General features: G+C 45.6%; 1 long non-coding RNA gene across 1 annotated transcript; it reads left to right on the top strand.

Moving 5' to 3' along the window:
• Window positions 1-9,651: 9,651 nt before the first annotated feature.
• Window positions 9,652-15,146, top strand: LOC136790963 (uncharacterized). The gene is made up of 3 exons (XR_010831962.1): window positions 9,652-10,086; window positions 10,179-10,236; window positions 14,503-15,146. It is a non-coding gene; the product is annotated as an uncharacterized lncRNA (long non-coding RNA).
• Window positions 15,147-17,341: the final 2,195 nt, after the last annotated feature.

Here is a 17,341-nt window from a genome sequence, read left to right as displayed (position 1 = left end):
ACACAAGCTGCTGATTGCTTATTCGGGTATTTAGAAAGGACACAAACAATCAACCACTTGCATAAACACCTGCCCTACCTCCTCTCCAGCCTCAACATCCCTGTTTTCACCACAGGTTACAATCAGTTTGTTGAAATGCCTCTAGCAAGCCACTGGGCAGCATGAGCAGTCCAAATGACTTGTGTGGGGCTCTTTTGCTGCTCTTTGGTGCTTACTGGTTGTCCTGCTGCTTTGGGCCTACCCAGTTCCTCTGCTGCCCTTTCTTCAGGGCTGTCACTGCTCCAGCAAGGGCTACTACGGGATGCAGACCCTGAGAGGTGCCCATGCTCCATCATGGGTGGCCCACAGGCTGCAGTCCCTCCTTAGGAAGTGCACATGCCCCTTTTGACATGAAGTGGGTCTCCAGCCCCCTATTTGCTGGATCCTTTAATAAATACACTCAAGCAGAAGTACCCTGTCCTCCTCTGCCCGCCCACAGTGGTGGTGCCCAGCAGGTTCCTCCCTGTTGTCGACCTCAGCCTTGTGCTGACCAGATCTGGCTGCGACCAGCTCAGCGGGTGCTGGTGCCACCACCCCCATGCTGAAACCTGGGCCCTCCTGGCCACCTGAGGGTGCCAGGCCTGGCCATGTCTGCAGGCTGAATGAAGTGCCATCAGTGCCCTCTGGGCCTTGCTCCACGCAGGGGCACCTGCCCACCAAAAGCCTCCAGGGGGGCCCTTGCTGCCCACTGCTCCCTGCATGGCGGCAGGGTCCTTCAGGGACTTTGTGAAGAGACAGTGAGAGTGGATGTGAGGCATGTGTAGGACTTCGAGCTTTTATATTGCCAGTTTTAGCTAAAAACATCCAAACAACCCAGATAGCACAGGCTGGGCACTTCCTACTTTTTCCACTGAGACTGCAGAGCTGCAGCATGTCCTCATCCAGGCCCTCTGGCCCTCACTGGAGCTGAGCTCCTGCACGAGGCTGAGGGGGCCCTCATAAGAACAACACAGGCCTCAGTGGTCAGGTGCTGGTGGGAGATCGTGGGAGCCCAGGCTCGCCTGGGCTGTTTGCAGGAGGAGGATGTCTTTCACAAAATGGATAAGCCCAAAATGCCTAAGCCAATATGGTCTCCATGTTAAATTTCTTTCTTTCTACAACAGTATCTGCTACTACCGACACCCCGGCAGAGAAGGCTGCATTCGACGCTTGTGCTTGCCTGTGTACGTTGTCTGGTGGAGGTGACTAGAAAGAAAGAAGAGAATGTAAGTAATGGCAAATGGCTTCAAGGTATGAACTGGAGATCCTTCATTATGCCAGGAAATCAAATAATGATGTTTTCTGTGACATCTGCTTCTTTAAAGGACTACTATGAATGACTAAATATTCAGCTTTAGTACAATGTGATGCCGTGACTGGGCATGTTCCCCACACAAGATAATTAAAGCATTTTAAAACTTCATCTAAAAATACAGCTGATGATTGATTAACAATAGTGAGAAACTCTGTGGAAAACATTGTAAGGCAAACATTTGTCAGAGTTAACAACAAACATATACCGTGCTTTTTATCTTATGCTTTTTGACATAGTTCTGATTGCTTATAAATCTGCAGGCTTTGTTATATTTCTATTTGTGTTAGGATTGGCTGCCTCTTTATATTTGATCAGCAGTGCTGCTCTCCACTGTGGTGTAAGAAATCAAATAATTATTGTATATATAACAATCTAAGCATTACAGTGCAGGAGGCTGTAAACACAAAATTTTTAAATCTCTGCTTATCATCATAAGCAATGTTCTCGCCAAGTCTTTAATGACAATCAATTTCTAGAGGCTTTTCCCAAGTAACCATGATTGAAAACAAGAGCATCTTTTCTTGGTCCTGAAGTGTAGTATCTTCCTACTGCTGAGATGCTTCTTGTTTTCTGTCTATTTTCAATGAGTTAGAAAATACACAAAGATAGTGCAGACATTTTTCTTCTCCTGCTTTTTTTTTTCTTTTTTTTTCTTTTTTAATTAATGTTAGTACATCAACAGAGTGATGTACGAACACGAGAAACCCTTCTGCTAGATGCACTGCACAAGTCAGGCGCTGTGCACTGGGGACGCCCTGAACTCCGCTGTGTGCTGGTGGGTGACACAGCAGTTTTCTCCCGCGCCGACATTCCCATATATACACACCCATTCTTAAAAAATAAGTGGCTTATTGGCAAAATATTGCTTATAGAAAGTAGGATGAGTTAGGATGATGACTTGGAGGTTGATGACATAACTGCTTTGCCCTTTGTTAGGAGATGCAAACAGAGAGAGACATATAAAATAATGCGGTCTCCTCATTCTTCTGCAGCTTTGTTTTTGCATCTCTAAAGCGAGGATCAGTCTGCGATGCAGGGACCTGATTTTAATCATCATCTTACATAATCTCTGCAATCATAGTAAAGAGCAGTGCTGTTCAGTGATTTTAAAAATAGCTTTATTCTGCTATCGGCATACTAATTAATACACTTGCTTATTCCAACCTAGTTCATTCACCATCTCAGTTACAGAAGCCACGCTACCTGGGGTGTAATCAAATACAATGGGGTTTGTGTAATGCAGTACAGTAATCCTCCTCAACTGGAGGAAGAGACCTCCAGCCTCCAGGAGGAGACCTGACCTCTTCCTGGTGGGCACTGCCTTCTGTCCCCTCCTGCACAGCGGTGGGGAGGAGCCGTGCCTGCAGTGAGACAGAGCTGTTGATCCACCATGCATAAAACGGATTTGGGGAATATTATCTAAAAGACTGCAAACAGCAGCCGGTCAGCTGCTTTGAATTGCTGAGGTTTGCAAGCAAGGTGGGGGAAGAGGAGGGAAAGGAAAGTGCTCGCCAACTGCTAAGAAGGAAAAGGTGGCAGCACGAGAGGTTCCTGGTGCTGAGACATCCAGGAGCCCTGGGGAAAGGAAGCCCTGTCAGAAGCAAGTACTGAGGATCTCATACAGGAAACCAACATGGCTTTGTCTCTGCTAGACCCTTTGCTTTTGAGAGACTTCCCTAATGGCAGGAATGGTGACGTGAACCACATTTCAGGCTGCCTGAAGCCGTGCAAATGTACCCTGAGGAGGTTTGCCTGGCCAGTGTTGGCTACAAACCCTTCTCCATGCAGGGACTCCATTGATGTCACTCCTCATCAAGCTAGGGATTTCTGAGGACAAAGGTGAATACAGGTAGAGCCCAGGCACCCCAGGCAAGACAGGCATTCCTGTTTGATTTCACCACTTCTCACTGCATTTTATCTGCTCTAAAGCATTGTGGCTGCCTGTTCTGTGCCACCACAGCCACTGTCTTAGCACTGCAGCTGCTCCTGGTGATCCAGGCCCCTGCTGCCTTGTCTTTGTCCTGAGTAATGAAGTGCCACTGTCTGAACAGTAACATGCAATTACAGTGACAGGGCATCCCTTAATATTTCTGCTAGACTATTCCCCAAATGACAACGCACAGGACCAATTTTAGTATTAACTTTCTACAGGGAGAAGTGAGAGCCATTTTAACATCTCCTAACTTTAAACATCTAAAACTGGTGCTTGCATGAGGAGGAAAGGCTCCCTGGATGGTGGAGGAGCCTCCATAGGGGTGACCTGGCTCTTCTCCATCACCATCTGGAGGCTCTGGGGATGCTCAGGGAGGCTGAGTTGCTCACCCAGGTACCAAAGTTAAATAATATTAAAATAGTGCCTGGAGGGCTTTTCCTGAACCAGTTAGCCTAAACGTCACTTCATCTAGTGGACTGGAGGCTGATGAATGCTGATGTGAGTGAGAACAAAATCACTGCCTTGAAATTATTCCACTTGTTAAATGACTTGGAAGAGAATTACCAACCGATTCCTGGGTACCATGTCAGGATGCATCTCTGCTTCTGCAAAGCCACGTCTCCATCCTCCTTTCTTCTTCCTCACTGCCCTGTTTTTCTTCATTTCAGGCAACTGAACCATACTCTGTGTGGTGGCAGGCTGACAGCCTCTGATACAGAATTTGAGTACCAAGTACCTTTCATGGCTTTTTCTTATCTCTCTTTTTATAACACCAGCTATTTACACAGAGAGCCATCCGACTTAACCCAGTCTGACCCCTTAGAAACGTCTAGCCTTGCATAGGCGTTGTGTTTGCTTTAGTAAGCTGGAGCATAAACAATTGTGAAAACAGGGGGCTGCTTAAATCCGATGCACGGGAGGCCTAATTGCCTGGGCATCCGGTGCTCCACACAGGCAGTAGCTGTTTGCTTGCCGTGCTGCTTCGCCACTCCCTTCAAATGAGCCCACAGTAAAATTAACAGCCTGTGACAATGGATCTAACTGGAAGCAAATCACTCATCTCCATCAGGCGGATAATGTCATCCCAATCCCCGGTGGTGTTCACAGCAACCGGGAGGATCACAGGGGACCCCACTCTGTGGAGCAACGCGCTGGCCATGAAGCAAGGCCTTGCCATGGCCTCACTTCCTCACGGGGTGCCCAGGCTCTGAAGGCCACACCGAGTGGTCTCTTTTCAGGGCTTAGTGGCAGTGGAAGTTAAAAAAAAAAAAGTGGATTAATTGTTTCCTAGACTTGGAGACTTGGGAGAATTTTATTATTATTATGTTTAAGGCAATTCATCTTGAAACAGACAAGTAATCACTTGTGCCTATCTGTATTTGTAAGGAAAAATTACAATCATTTCTGGTTCAGGGTTCAGGGGCGGAAGAAAAGATGTGCTCAGAGGCAGGAAAAGCTTGTATCCCTCACAGTGCCTCCAGTTGTTTATTCATGCAGAGTGCAGATGCCACTGAAATACACGAGAGCTCACTATCAGGATAACCGTCTGATGTACATTGAAGTAAAAAGACAAACGCATATTTAATTTTAAGGCACTGACTATGAAATATAGATTTTGGGACAAACGAGAAGCTCAAAAGTGGCTGCCAAAGGAAGGGGCAGGCTGCAAAATGTTCATCCCCCTTAGAGTTTTTCACAGCTGCATTTTAGTCACCTCTGGCAAAAGAAACTTGTGATTTCTCTTGTGCTGTGGCTCACTCTTACCCAAAGTCTGAATGTGGAGCTGGCTGCACAGCCAGCGAGACATGTGGGGACATGGGACAACACGCAAACCATTTTCTGCTGTTGACTGACGGAAATATGTGAGAAAACCTTCAGCCTGCTGGAGCTAACCCTGCTCGAGCTGTGGGGAGAATAGGGGGCTGTGAGACCTGGGTGCAAGCACACATGGTGCCAAATGAGCTACCTGTGGAAATACTTCAGCACGTCACGGAGACCCCTAAAGAGCTCCAGGACTCCTAAGAACTGCAGGTGGGGCGCGCTGTGCCATGCAGTGACACGGCTACTCAATAGGCTGGAAAATACAACTAATTCATTTAAATTGCTGCTGCAAATAAGTTGTCCAAATGTCTAATCAGGTCCAATTAGAAATCTAAATGGATCATGTTTTCCATCGGGGTACAGAAGGCAGCCTTGTTTCCAATCACCAGTGCTGGCGCTGAAGCCATCGCCTGGTGCTCCCCGCAGCCAGGACTGAGCACCTCGCGCGCTCACTGCTTCTTTCTAACCAGAGCAGCTCCGTGCTGGGACCACCTCCTGCCGGCTCCTTGCAGGGCTGCCCAGAGCCGGGGTGAGCTCGAATCTCTGCTACGTGGCCTTAGGACCTCAAGCACTTCTGCCAAACCATTCCCCACACAACTGGGACTTCAGCAACCCTTAAGCAGAGAGCTGCCCTGAGTTCTGCCGACTGCAACGCTATTATTCCCTTCTCCGAAGAAATCAAAGCATTTTTGTGGGTGTTCTTTGCTTTATCTTGACCTCCTCCTTTGTCCTTCCTTGATCCTCACTTGAAGGAAATTTTGAATTTACATTCGACAAGTGTAACTAACTCAGGAGGTAACGCAAGAGGAGCAAAAGTAAGTGTGCTCTCCCCCTTACTGTAAGTCTGAATAGGGAGTACCTGTAGCATATTCATATTCTCAGGTGACCAAAAAAAAAAATAAAATGTTATTTTGGCTTTTCTAAAGCAGGAGCTAATGTTCAGGCTAAGGGCTTTTCCAGATGACCTGTTCACAGATAATAAGGTTAAAGGCCAGACCTTGAACTGCTGAAAAGTTTTATTTATGACAGGTACAAGGTTTTAGATTTTGGTGGCAAAATTCAATGTCTGTACCCTCTTCTCTCAGTTTTGTGAAAAGCCCAGCAGAGTTCACTAGTCTGTTAAAACTGTAGTATTTTAAACAGGCAACGATAATATTATAATTTTATGGGACCCATAATACTCCATAAATACCAGGTAGCATTTGTAACCGTTTTCTTCATTTTAGCACGAAGAATTGCCTTTTGGTCCGCCTTGGCCAGCAGGTGTGATGTTGGTAATGGTGTCAGAGATGCTGCCAGCCACGTACCCAAACCACCTGCCTTGCCTCCTCTGAAGGTGGAGGCAAACCTTGGCTGCAGAGCAGGGCTGTGCCTTTATTAACGCGTGGATGTAGGTACATCTGCCTACATTAGGTCACTTTTTAGTATTTTAGGCTAGCAGAAGGTTCAGTTACTTTTCCAAGCTTGTAATTTCCTAGTCATTCCCTGCCATTCCCTAGTCATTTCCCTAGTCATTCCCTTTTCCCTTACCCAGGCTGTTCCGTACCACCGCTGCGAGTGAGCTGTGCGGGCGTGCACAGCGCATGGGGAGGATTTTGCCCCTCTCCTCCCCAGCACGTTATCTTGTTCTCAAGGACTATCTTCTGGGCGGGGTGCTGCAGATCCAATTAAATATGCTTCTGTATCAACACTGCTCCTAAGCAAAATATATTGATTGGTGAAGCTTTGGACCTACTTTAATCAAGTAATCTAAACAGGGCTTAAGCTTCAAAAGCCTGGTGATGCTCCTAGCTTCAAAGCTTTTACTTACACTGAATTAATTTATCCTGGATGTTTTAATGCTCCCAGCAACCCTATGGATTATAATGTTAGAGGCTGCAATCATGGCTCTGATAATATTCCCTAAGCTTAGACGGTATTGATTATGATGTAAAGGCAGAAAGGAGAGCGGGAAACGCAGGAAGAAAACAAAAGGCTTTGATTTGAAGGAAGAGTGAATCTGTTTCCCCCTGCAGCAGGCTGATGGGAAGGAATATCAGAAGGTTTTAACAGTTGCTTTTTTTTCCTTGACTGAAGGTTTTTCTGGTTTGGACTGAGTGTCAAATGCTTGTTGCCAGACTCTTTCTTGTGTAGTATTGTAGGTGTATTATGTCATAAATATAATTATTTGGCTAAAGGAAGGTTGGTTTGGCTCTCATATGCAGGAGCTAGCATAGCATTGTTTAGCATCAGTACAAGTTGCAGTCTTTGTCTCAGTTCCATCCTGGGAAAAGGGAATAACATTTTTCCCTGCCCAAGCAAGAGAGAGAAGCCACTGTGTGTAGCCACCTGATGCTAAGTTATGTGCACTAATCACAAAGCTGATGCATGCTTAAGAAACAGAAGAAACTGTGAAGAACAGCCTCACCTTTACAAACCACGTGTACGTAAGAACCAATACACCCGAGGGGATGTACTGAACACCCAAGGAAACACAGGGAAATGTCTAACCCAAAGCGCTCTGTGTTCCAAAAATGCCACCAAATCTGGTATGGTTTGACCCTCATTAGTGAGAAAAGTGGTTAAACAAACATCACTGCACCCACTTCCGTGCTGACTGGGATTTCCTCAGGGCTGCAGGCATGCAAGCTGATGGCATCTGGCAGCTCTGTGGGAGACACATGGCTGGTGTCCTCTGCTCCCCTCGTCCCAGCAGACGTGCTGGGGGCACTCGGCACGGGCTGCCCCAACCTGGACTGGGGAAGTGTGTGCAGGGGGCTGGGCAGGAGAACAGGGCGATCCTGGTCACTGGAGGGTGGCAGAGGGGCAGGCAAACAGCCAGAGGATGTCGGATGGCTTCCAGCGTGCTGCCAGATTGGCAAGGGATGGATAGTGTCTGAAAGAAAAGCAGGTAGGAGCACCCAGGCGGAGGCTACCCGCGGGCAGGGCGGTGCGGAGTCCTGTTGCCTCGCCTGTGTCTTGCTGTGCAGACAATGCCATCGGAGTGAATTTAAAACTGTGCAAGACACAGACCTAAGAAATACTCCCATGATAACAATTCTGCGCCCAGGCACAGTGCTGGTTGCATTGGGTCCTCTCCAGATAGCTCCCAAAATTTATTCAGCAGCCTTGCCCTGAACTCAAAGCCCGTGAAGCGATTTCACACAGAGAGCTCTGATTGCTACAGCAATAATTTCTTCTAACATCCTTTCAGACACTTACTAATAGGAAAAATATCAGTTCAAACTGTCTTCCCATTTCACAGCAAATATCAGTGTTCACAGTGTGAACTTTAAAACCCCATCTGATTAGTTAATGTCCACAACTATTAGGGTACTGCCAATTGAGATTTCTGCTGTCCTCCACTGATCTCGGTCTCCCTGTACTGTGTGGTGCACATCACTTAAAACATAACTCACCTCTGCTGGCGGGCTGGGGGTGATTTTTGGTCATGCTGCCAACTGGCAGTGAGCAAAATAGGGAACTTGGGCACACCTTCCTGCCTGGCTCCCCCCAAAAACTCCCACCTCGTTGCTTACCACTCTCGGCCGCATCAGGAGGGCAGCGACTGTACGGGTGCAGACACGGGGCAGGAGGGTGACAGCAAGAACAGAGGTGTGGGCTTTATACGCTTCTCTATTTCATAAATGGTTGGTCGCATGCAGCTTCTCTATTTTCACCATGGCAGGGATAGCTGTTACCTCCCGTAACTAGTGAGAAAAGACACAAAAAAGAGCAAAAAGGCCAATTGTGTGGTGTAGGTGAGATACTGGTGGTGCTGCACCTGGTGTTTGGAAAGCATCATGTTTCTAAGTTATTGCTTTCTTCTGGTCTTCTGGTGCCAGAAATCGTGTGTGTCATGAAGGGGCAAGCATCCTCTGGCATTTTGACATCCCTTCCCTCAGTCCTAATTAAGCCTGAATACTATTTACAGTACAATTTATATTCTGATTGACTATATCGTGGCAAACCTTTTTTTTTTTTTTTTTTTTAACGCTTAGGTTCCAGCATGTGTTGAGTTATTCATGGCCACTGATTTCTGAAGCAGGGTTAATACTGGCCTTAGCTGCCAAAAACGTGAATGAGGGGATCACAGCAGCCCTAGCTGTCCGTGCAGTCCTCCCACCCACCCTCTACTTCAGGATCTCTTAAGAAGGACCAAGACATTTGCATCCCAGTAGCCTGACTGGAAGCTAGCTCTGCAAAGTCTGCCCTTCACATCCACAGGGGCTGGAGAAGACTGAGGAGATGCAGTCCAGCTGACTAGATTTGCTTAAGGTCATGTAACACAACCTCAGTGCCAAGTACACGGGGACTCCCTCCATGCATTTCTGACTTTGTGGCACAGCGTTTTTTTTCTAGTTTATTTCCAAAGCTCTTGAAATCTATATATAGATAAACATCTGGACTCCTAATTTCACTCTCCCTGTTTCCCCTGCCCCCACCAAAGAGTAATCCCTTCCTGTGCTGCCCGCAGGAGAAAATGAGCCCGCTTCTACCTCTGGCGCACCGCTGCCAGGCCATTTTACGTAAGCATCCTTTTCTGCTCTCCGTATCAGGCCAGCGCGTCCTGCTGGAGCCGGCTGGTGTCTTTAATCCCCGAGCAGAGCCGTGCAGATTACATTCCTCGCTGTCACCAGCGCCCGGCGGATAGCGGGCGTGCTGTGCTGCTTTCCCTCCGCTGCGCCGATCGCTCTCCTGCGGAGCACGTGGCGCTGGCTCATTTGCCATCAGTGATATAAAGGCCAGGAAGAGCCTTCCCTGCCCCCTTCCCATGGCTGTGATAACTCAGGCTGCTCAGCCAGCTCTCCAGGGGAAGCTTTATCATCGGGCTCATTCGGGGAGAGGAGACTGTTGCACTGGGCAGGCTGGCTTCTCTGTGCCTCTGGTCAAGACTTGCCTTGGACCAGTCCCCATCCCCAGCTTTTTTTCCTTCCACAGGTGGAGCTGCTTCTAGGACAGGAAAAGGAATTTTACAGTTTGAGATTATTGGGCTCTGAGTGGTGTTCCACTGCCAGGGGTAAGTGGGGAGGAGGTGTGTATCCACAGGGACACAGAGGGGGGATGCGAGCTGCGATTTGCTGTGATGCTGCAGGCTTCTCTTTCCTGTAGATCCCATGGCTTGGCTGCAAACTGAGAGATGGGGCTTCTGGCAAGAGCTTGGTGTGGGGTAAGTCGGGAGGGTATTAATAGCAGAGCGGACAGATAGGATGCGTGACCATGTCAGACGTGTGTGACTTCTTGCTGATGGAAAGCTGCAGGGAGCACGACTTCAAGTGCAGGTTGCCCCCTTCCACCCAAGCTGGAGGCTTTCCAAACCTCACTGTTTGGGCTGCAGAATGGCTGAAAAAGGCTCAAACTTTGGACAGTAACTGAAACCCACGCCCCAGTTTTATGTACGAGGTGATTAGCAGCTGCCTGCACAGTCCGCAAGAGCCTGTTTTACCTCATTTCCACTGCGGCACGCAGTGAGGGCTTGTGACCAGTACAGGAGGTACTGGTCCCATATGGAGGAGAGAACAGGCACTGCCCAAGAGGCTGGAAAGCCTCCTGAGTGCTTGCACCCAGCCTTCCAGCAGAGGGTGGGGAACACCAGGGTTAGTTCAGCTAGTTTAATAAATACAGGGAAAGGGTAGACAAAATTGGCTGTTTCCTGCCTTAATATTTTATCACTTGACCTTTGTCTATGTGAGGAAATGGAGAAAAGTGATACTGTGCCTCAGCTGTGCTGGTGGCTCTGGGCACACTTCCCATGCCAGTTCCCCTTGGGAATTTAGGGGGGTTGTATTTGGGTATTGGGGCCTCTTTTCAAGCTCAACCTGGGGAATTGTGGAGGGGCAGCAGACATCTGACTGCCTGGACTTGGACGTTAACCCAGACAGAAGGAACTTCTAACCCCAGACCATAACCACCAGCTGCAGCGGGGCTCCATGGGTTGTGTCAGGGTCACAGCGAGTGTCCCCGACTGCTTTCCGAGCCCTGCCTGCACTCGCCGTGCCTCAGTCAGTGAGAGAGGCACAGGTACCCCAAGCGGCACTGCGGGCTGCACCACCACAGACGTGACGGGGTGCCCAGTAGGTGCTTCCTGCACTGGTGGGATCCAACACTCTGGTTTACCTAATGCCAATACAAATCTCTAAAACAGGTTTGCTTCCGCTGCTTTAAACACTTGCCAAAGCGCAGAAGGTCAAAATCAAGGAAGGTTTAAAACCAGTCAACTCTTTTTATTATACAGGTTTCTACTGGGTCACCAACCTACATCAGTACAGAGAAAATTCCCTAATATAAACAAATTCTGAGCGACAGAGCAGGCTGCATCCCCGGCTCTGTACTAATTTGATGTTCACTTTCTTTCCAAGCCTTTTTCTTCCTCTCATGTCCTCTCTCGCTCTCATTTCGCTTTTCCTTTCTTCGTGCAGAGAGGAGAAATGATTGCTAATGAATTGCAAGCATGGGGTATGGGAAGATCAGTTAATATGGCCCAAGTATTCAGTAATACAAATACATTAAAGTGATCAAGCAATGAATGAAAATTGACCCAAAGAGCAGGTTCCACTGAGAAAACATGTGAGAATGTAAATTAATGTGACTTGATGAAACTTGAAATGTCATAACACAGCAGGGCACACAACACATCAGAGGAAATGTGAAAATTATACTTTTTTCTGAAATCATAGTTTTCAAAAATAAGTGGCTTTTAAATTCTTCTAAAAATATAATAAAGGAATTAGTGTCAAGAAAAAGGTTATTGTTGTTTATCAGACTGCAGGCTCAGTCCATGGTGGCTTTTCACAAACAACCTCTTTTATTTCTCTGACTATGCAGAGGGAAAAGGAAAAGAAAAATACTGAAGTCTTTCTGCTTGTCTGGCTCCCTCCTCTTTTTAACTTTGCACAAGGGAATTTTTTTAAGTTCTTTGGAGGGTAAATGGCATGCTAATCTATAGCTTTATTATTATTATTAATATTATTATTATTATTATTCCTTCTGGCCGTCTGCTTTCATACAAAAGTTCTAATGCTTATAAACAAGAAAACAAACAAACCAACAAAAAACGCAAGAGGAAAGGTCATTTGAAATTAGCCTGGCTTCTGATAAAACTTATTTAAAAAGTATGCATAAAAGTGTTGTGAGACAGAATTAAATACTTAGGCTGACAAGTTTCCAAACCCAAACAGAAAATATAACATACTCTTCCCAGTACCACGTGTCCATGTTGGTTTGCTGGTGATGTGACTGGACCATGTGTTGAGAAAGTCTTTCTTCTCTTTCTGTCATGAGAGATGACGGATTTTTCTCCTGGTCTCCATGCTGGAACTTGGTGCTCACAGGGGTCTAAAACATGAGTAGGTGGCAAATGATTCCTTCCCTGCTCAACAGCAGCCAGCCAGCAGGGGAACCTCACCCTCTTTCTCTAGCACTGAATCACAGAATCACAGGATGGCTGAGGCTGGAAGGGACCTCTGAAGATCATCTAGTCCAACCCCCTGCCGAGCAGGATCACCTAAAGCACTTTGTGCAGGACAGCATCCAGGCGGGATGACTGTGGCGTCCACTGGAAGACCAGGTGCTGGATTCTGGCTGAAGATAAGCATCATCTATAGATGTCACAAGTGTCCTAACAACCCCTCTGTCCAGAGCACCTCTTTGCATTGTTCCAGCTCAGATGCTTTCCTCAGTCTATTTCTCAAGATTTTATTTCCCCAGTCATCCTAACCTGCTTTCTCCTAATGGAGTTAATATGCATATAGGAAGAATTAACCAAAGTCTACATCCTGATAAGGAAATTAAAAGACTTTTATTCCATGGAAGAGGATGTCCAGTAAGAAAGACAGAGTTACTAGGGGATACCTGAGCACAAGGTATTCTTGATGAAATGCAGCCCCCATCTCTTCCTGTAGACCTGCACAAAGGTGGTGTGGTACTATCCACAGGGGAAGGTGGCAGGCCTCTGTGCAATGAGGCCTGTTTGTACACAAAATATATAGAAAGCAAAAATAGAGAAAAAAAAATCATATAAGTGCAATACAGAAAAAAACAGAATAGAAAGGAGAAATACAACAGGTCAGTCAAGCCATTGGGTGACTAATTTACATAGCATGGTACATAACATAGTCTTCCTGTTCTTATATAATAGAAAATAATAATTGCATGAAATGTCCAGAATATGAATTCAGAAATGTCCATGAAATAACCAGAAACACCTACATGTATTTCTAATTCATTAATCTGGTTGTCAAAGACCAGGGGCAAAAACGGGCTAGAGGATATTTTACCATTTGCAGCCTGCTCAGAAAATTTGTGAATTCAACTTGGGTAGTTTTCCTTCTGTGCAAATAAGCAGAGCACAAAGCTGGTTTGTCCATTTTCATCATTCATCTAAGAGAAGGAGAAATAGTAGGTGAGAACAGGTTCCAAATCTGCTGCATCTTAGCCCAGGTAATTGTTTTTTTCCCTATTTGAACTTATATCCTGAAACATGAGGCCACTGTAAACCAACTGGCTAACAATACAATGGCTTTGCCCTCCTGAGCAAACGAGGAGCCTTTTAGAAAAATGTGGCACTTCAACTAAAGCAAAAGATATTACAGATTTCATTTTTTTTAATGTGCCTAAGTAAATGATAAATGGGAAATTATTGAGTAGCTATTTTTTCTGAACATTTTCTTGGCATGGCTTATTTGTAGCTTCTCCAGCTGGGTTACAGTGGAAATGAAAGTTATTTTTCTTGGTAAGGTTTGCTTGTTACATGTTTATAATACATCTACAATTCACACAGAAAGGGGAGTCTGAGGAATGAGGCTACAAATAGTCCTCTGCCTTCTATTAATTGTTGGCTAAAACATACAGAAGAGCCTTCCACTCATATTAGATACAACCATCAAATATCAACGAAAAATATGTTTGTTTAATGCTGTCTGGTCAAGATCCAATTACACATGGTGTATTTATTTTAAACTTATAAGACGCACACTAGAGATCTCCAGGAACAAAAATGAGCTGAAATTGGCTGAGCACTGAGTGGAAAAAATAATGATCTGTGTTACGTATCTTGTGTACTGGAGTCTATGGAGGAGGGATTAAAAAATTAAGGCCTTGGCTATATGCACTGCACAGCACAGACTGCTTTGAGTGGTATTTGAGTACTGCCCCCCAGCAGAGAGATAGCATGCTTTATCAGTGCTTTAGGTATATATTCTGCAACACAAAAAGATGGCATCAGGTAGCAGTTGTCACGTTACAACCCATGCCAGCTATGTCCCTCATAGTAAGCTCTTGTGTTTGCCAATGTGCTCACAGAGGGGATGCTGTGCTGGAGGGGAGCCCCGGAGCCCCGGGCAGGTGAGGGAAGTGTGGCAGGGGCACAATGGGAGCGATGAATGGCTGCGGAGGGGCTGCAAGATGACATTTGGATGTTTCTTCCCTGTGTTTGCAGAACCTGCTTCGGGGAGGAAAGGAAACTCTTCTTCAAAAGAGGCAGCTGCTGAAGAGGCTTCCTAATTCCAGAATATGGAGTAAAAACACAGAGCTAGAGCCCCATCCATGTACTTGGCAAAGACACGCTAAAAAAGCCAGCTTGGTTTTGCAGTTCTCAAAATGTGTGAGATGTCTCTAAGATCCCTTTTGTAGATATATTTATCTATTTTATTGCTGAGGAAGGTGATGAAATTTTCCTGTTACAACCCATCTTTGACTCTATACATTGTTGTGTTACGTCCTACATCCTTCACTGCAGGTGTTTAGACAGGACTGCTGAAATATCTCGTCTGTGTTTCCCAAAGAAGGAATCCATGGCCTGCAGAAAACCTCTTTGTCTCAGAAAGCCAAAGGACTTTGCATAATGTTTAGTCTTGCACTGCTCTAAACAAACCTTACAAATGACTTTTCCCTGCTGGTAGAGGTTTGCTGTTGGAAGCTATTTCTAAAATAGTTTTCTGTCTTGTCAGTTTGTATTTACACTGGAGCCCAATTTGTCTGCTTGTATTTGAGCTGTAAGAGTGCTTTGCTGCCCACTTTAGGAGGAAATTCTTCACTCAGAGGGTGGTGAGGCACTGGCACAGGCTGCTCAGAGAGGTTGTGGATGCCTCATCCCTGGAGGTGTTCAAGGCCAGGTTAGATGAGGCCCTGAGCAACCTGATCTAGTGGGTGGCATCCCTGCCTATGGCAGGGGGGTTGGAAGTGGGTGATCTTTAAGGTTCCTTCCAACCCGAGCCATTCTATGATTCTGTGATTCACTTCAGTCTTTTTTTTCCTTCTTCTTCTTTTTTTTTTTTTTTTTTTCCTGGTGGGATGAGATATGTCTGTGTGTGGGGAGTGTTGCTATTAGGAATTTTCCAGATACATTGATTCTGGCTGGTTTCTACTGAGCGTCTCAGCAAGCCACATCTCAGAAGAACATAAGAAGATGAGCCTCTGGGGGAAACCTGGGCCAGGAGTACAAATGCTAGGCTGTGTCATGCCAGACTGCAGAATTTCAACAGTGGTGCCCATACTGCTGAGGTCACTGGTAGGGTCCAGCTCTCTGAAACCTTCTCACCAGACCGAATAAGATCCAGCCACAACAACTAACTATACATTGTTGAAGTCCTGAGACTGGTTTCAAAGCAGTTTTAGAAACCAAATGAATTGGAAAACAATCATAAACAGTAAGGGTGGAAAAAATACGGTTGCTTAATAGGAAGTGGGATATTAAAACAGGTTTGCTGTTGCAGAACAGTTGTGTGTTGTTTGTAACATCTACTATTGACTCTTTCAACGGTGATTTGTATAAACAAACACTTTTTTTTTTTGCCACAAGAACAATACAGTTATATGGTTAATGCAATCATATTGGAAATTATTTATCAAAATGATGCAGAATGTAGAACGTCAAAAGCCAACCCTGTAAGTCCCTGAGAATATTGCCACTGGTTTCAGTAGGATCAGGATTTCACTCCTATTTATCAGTCTCTGACATGCTCTGGTAAAAATGTTAATTATTGTATATAATCACCCTGTGCTAAGCTGACCTACAATTTTCTAGTTCATAGGCAAATGTTGTAGCAGTACAAAAGATTTAATATTTTTAGTAAAACCATGTCAGAAGATTTTTATATCATCTTGGACCTTGCAGTAGCCTTTACAGAGCTTAGTGGTAATACAGTTAGAAGTGAGGTACGAGTCTCAGGTAATGTTTTGTGGTGCTGGATACTTGCTGTTATTAGCATGTTCGGTTGCCTTGCTTCACAGGGAGCCTGTGATTCACGGGTGTGAATGGTCCTACATGGTACGGAGCATCTCTGTCTAAAGCAATATGCACATGCACTCCCTGAAATTAATAGAAGAGATCTCAGTTTAAAAACTTTTAAAAAGTGATGGTCACCTTCATGTTGCTGTCTCCTGCCTGGAAAGTAATGAAGAGAACTGATACAAGTGACCAGGAATCATAGGAGTAAGCACAGGCAGAAGGTCAGGCTGTTATTTTTTTTTTTCCCCCCTCAGCGACAGTGGGCTGGTGTCCATCAGGCAAGACTGTTGGGTACTGGCTCATATCATCAGAAAACACCATGCTCCCACTGCAATCTGTACAAAATGAGATGGACTTAAACCTCTTATATCTCATTCTCCAACCGTATCTCATTCCTTGCTGCTGCTTCATTTCCTTGTGCTCTGCCCCCTTACCACACTTTATTTGCTAGCCACTGCTATCAGCAGCAGCAACAGCAGCAGCTCCCTGTTAGTGCCAGGCCATGGCCCTCTCTGAAACAGATTTTTAGTGGTGGTATTGCACCACAAAGGAAACATTTGCTCCACGATATTCCCTCCTCCCCCAAACCACCTCTCTCATTTCCTCCCGCTCTCAGTCTTTGTTCTTTCAACTTAAATATTCCTCCTATATATCATTTCTTGCTGCTCGTGTTTGCATGCTTTTGCTGAGCTCCTGCTTAACATTTAGAAACCTTCTTCTTTCTTCTCCATGAGAGGTGAGCAGTAGGTTTTTGTTTCTTAGTGGCAGCTATTGAGTGCTAATGTAGATAAGAGACATCGCCTGTCCTCCCTTTACATCCCTTCTAAACGGATATAGATCACTTAAGTCACATTGGCCATCATCTTGTGAAACATCTCAGATTCCTAAAGTATTCTGAAGTGGCACCAGACATTCATATTTAGACATCTAAATGGCTCCTGTTATCAGCTTCTTTCTCCAAAATGCCACGTTATTTTTTTTTGCCAGATCTCGTAACTTTACTGTATCCAGTATTGTTCACAAAAATGTAATGAGCAACATTTTGGTG

The sequence above is a fragment of the Anser cygnoides genome, chromosome 5, assembly GCF_040182565.1.
Source record: "Anser cygnoides isolate HZ-2024a breed goose chromosome 5, Taihu_goose_T2T_genome, whole genome shotgun sequence".
Lineage (NCBI taxonomy): Eukaryota > Metazoa > Chordata > Aves > Anseriformes > Anatidae > Anser > Anser cygnoides.
Note: the sequence above shows the minus strand (reverse complement) of the source record. Positions and strands in the feature narration are given on the sequence as shown.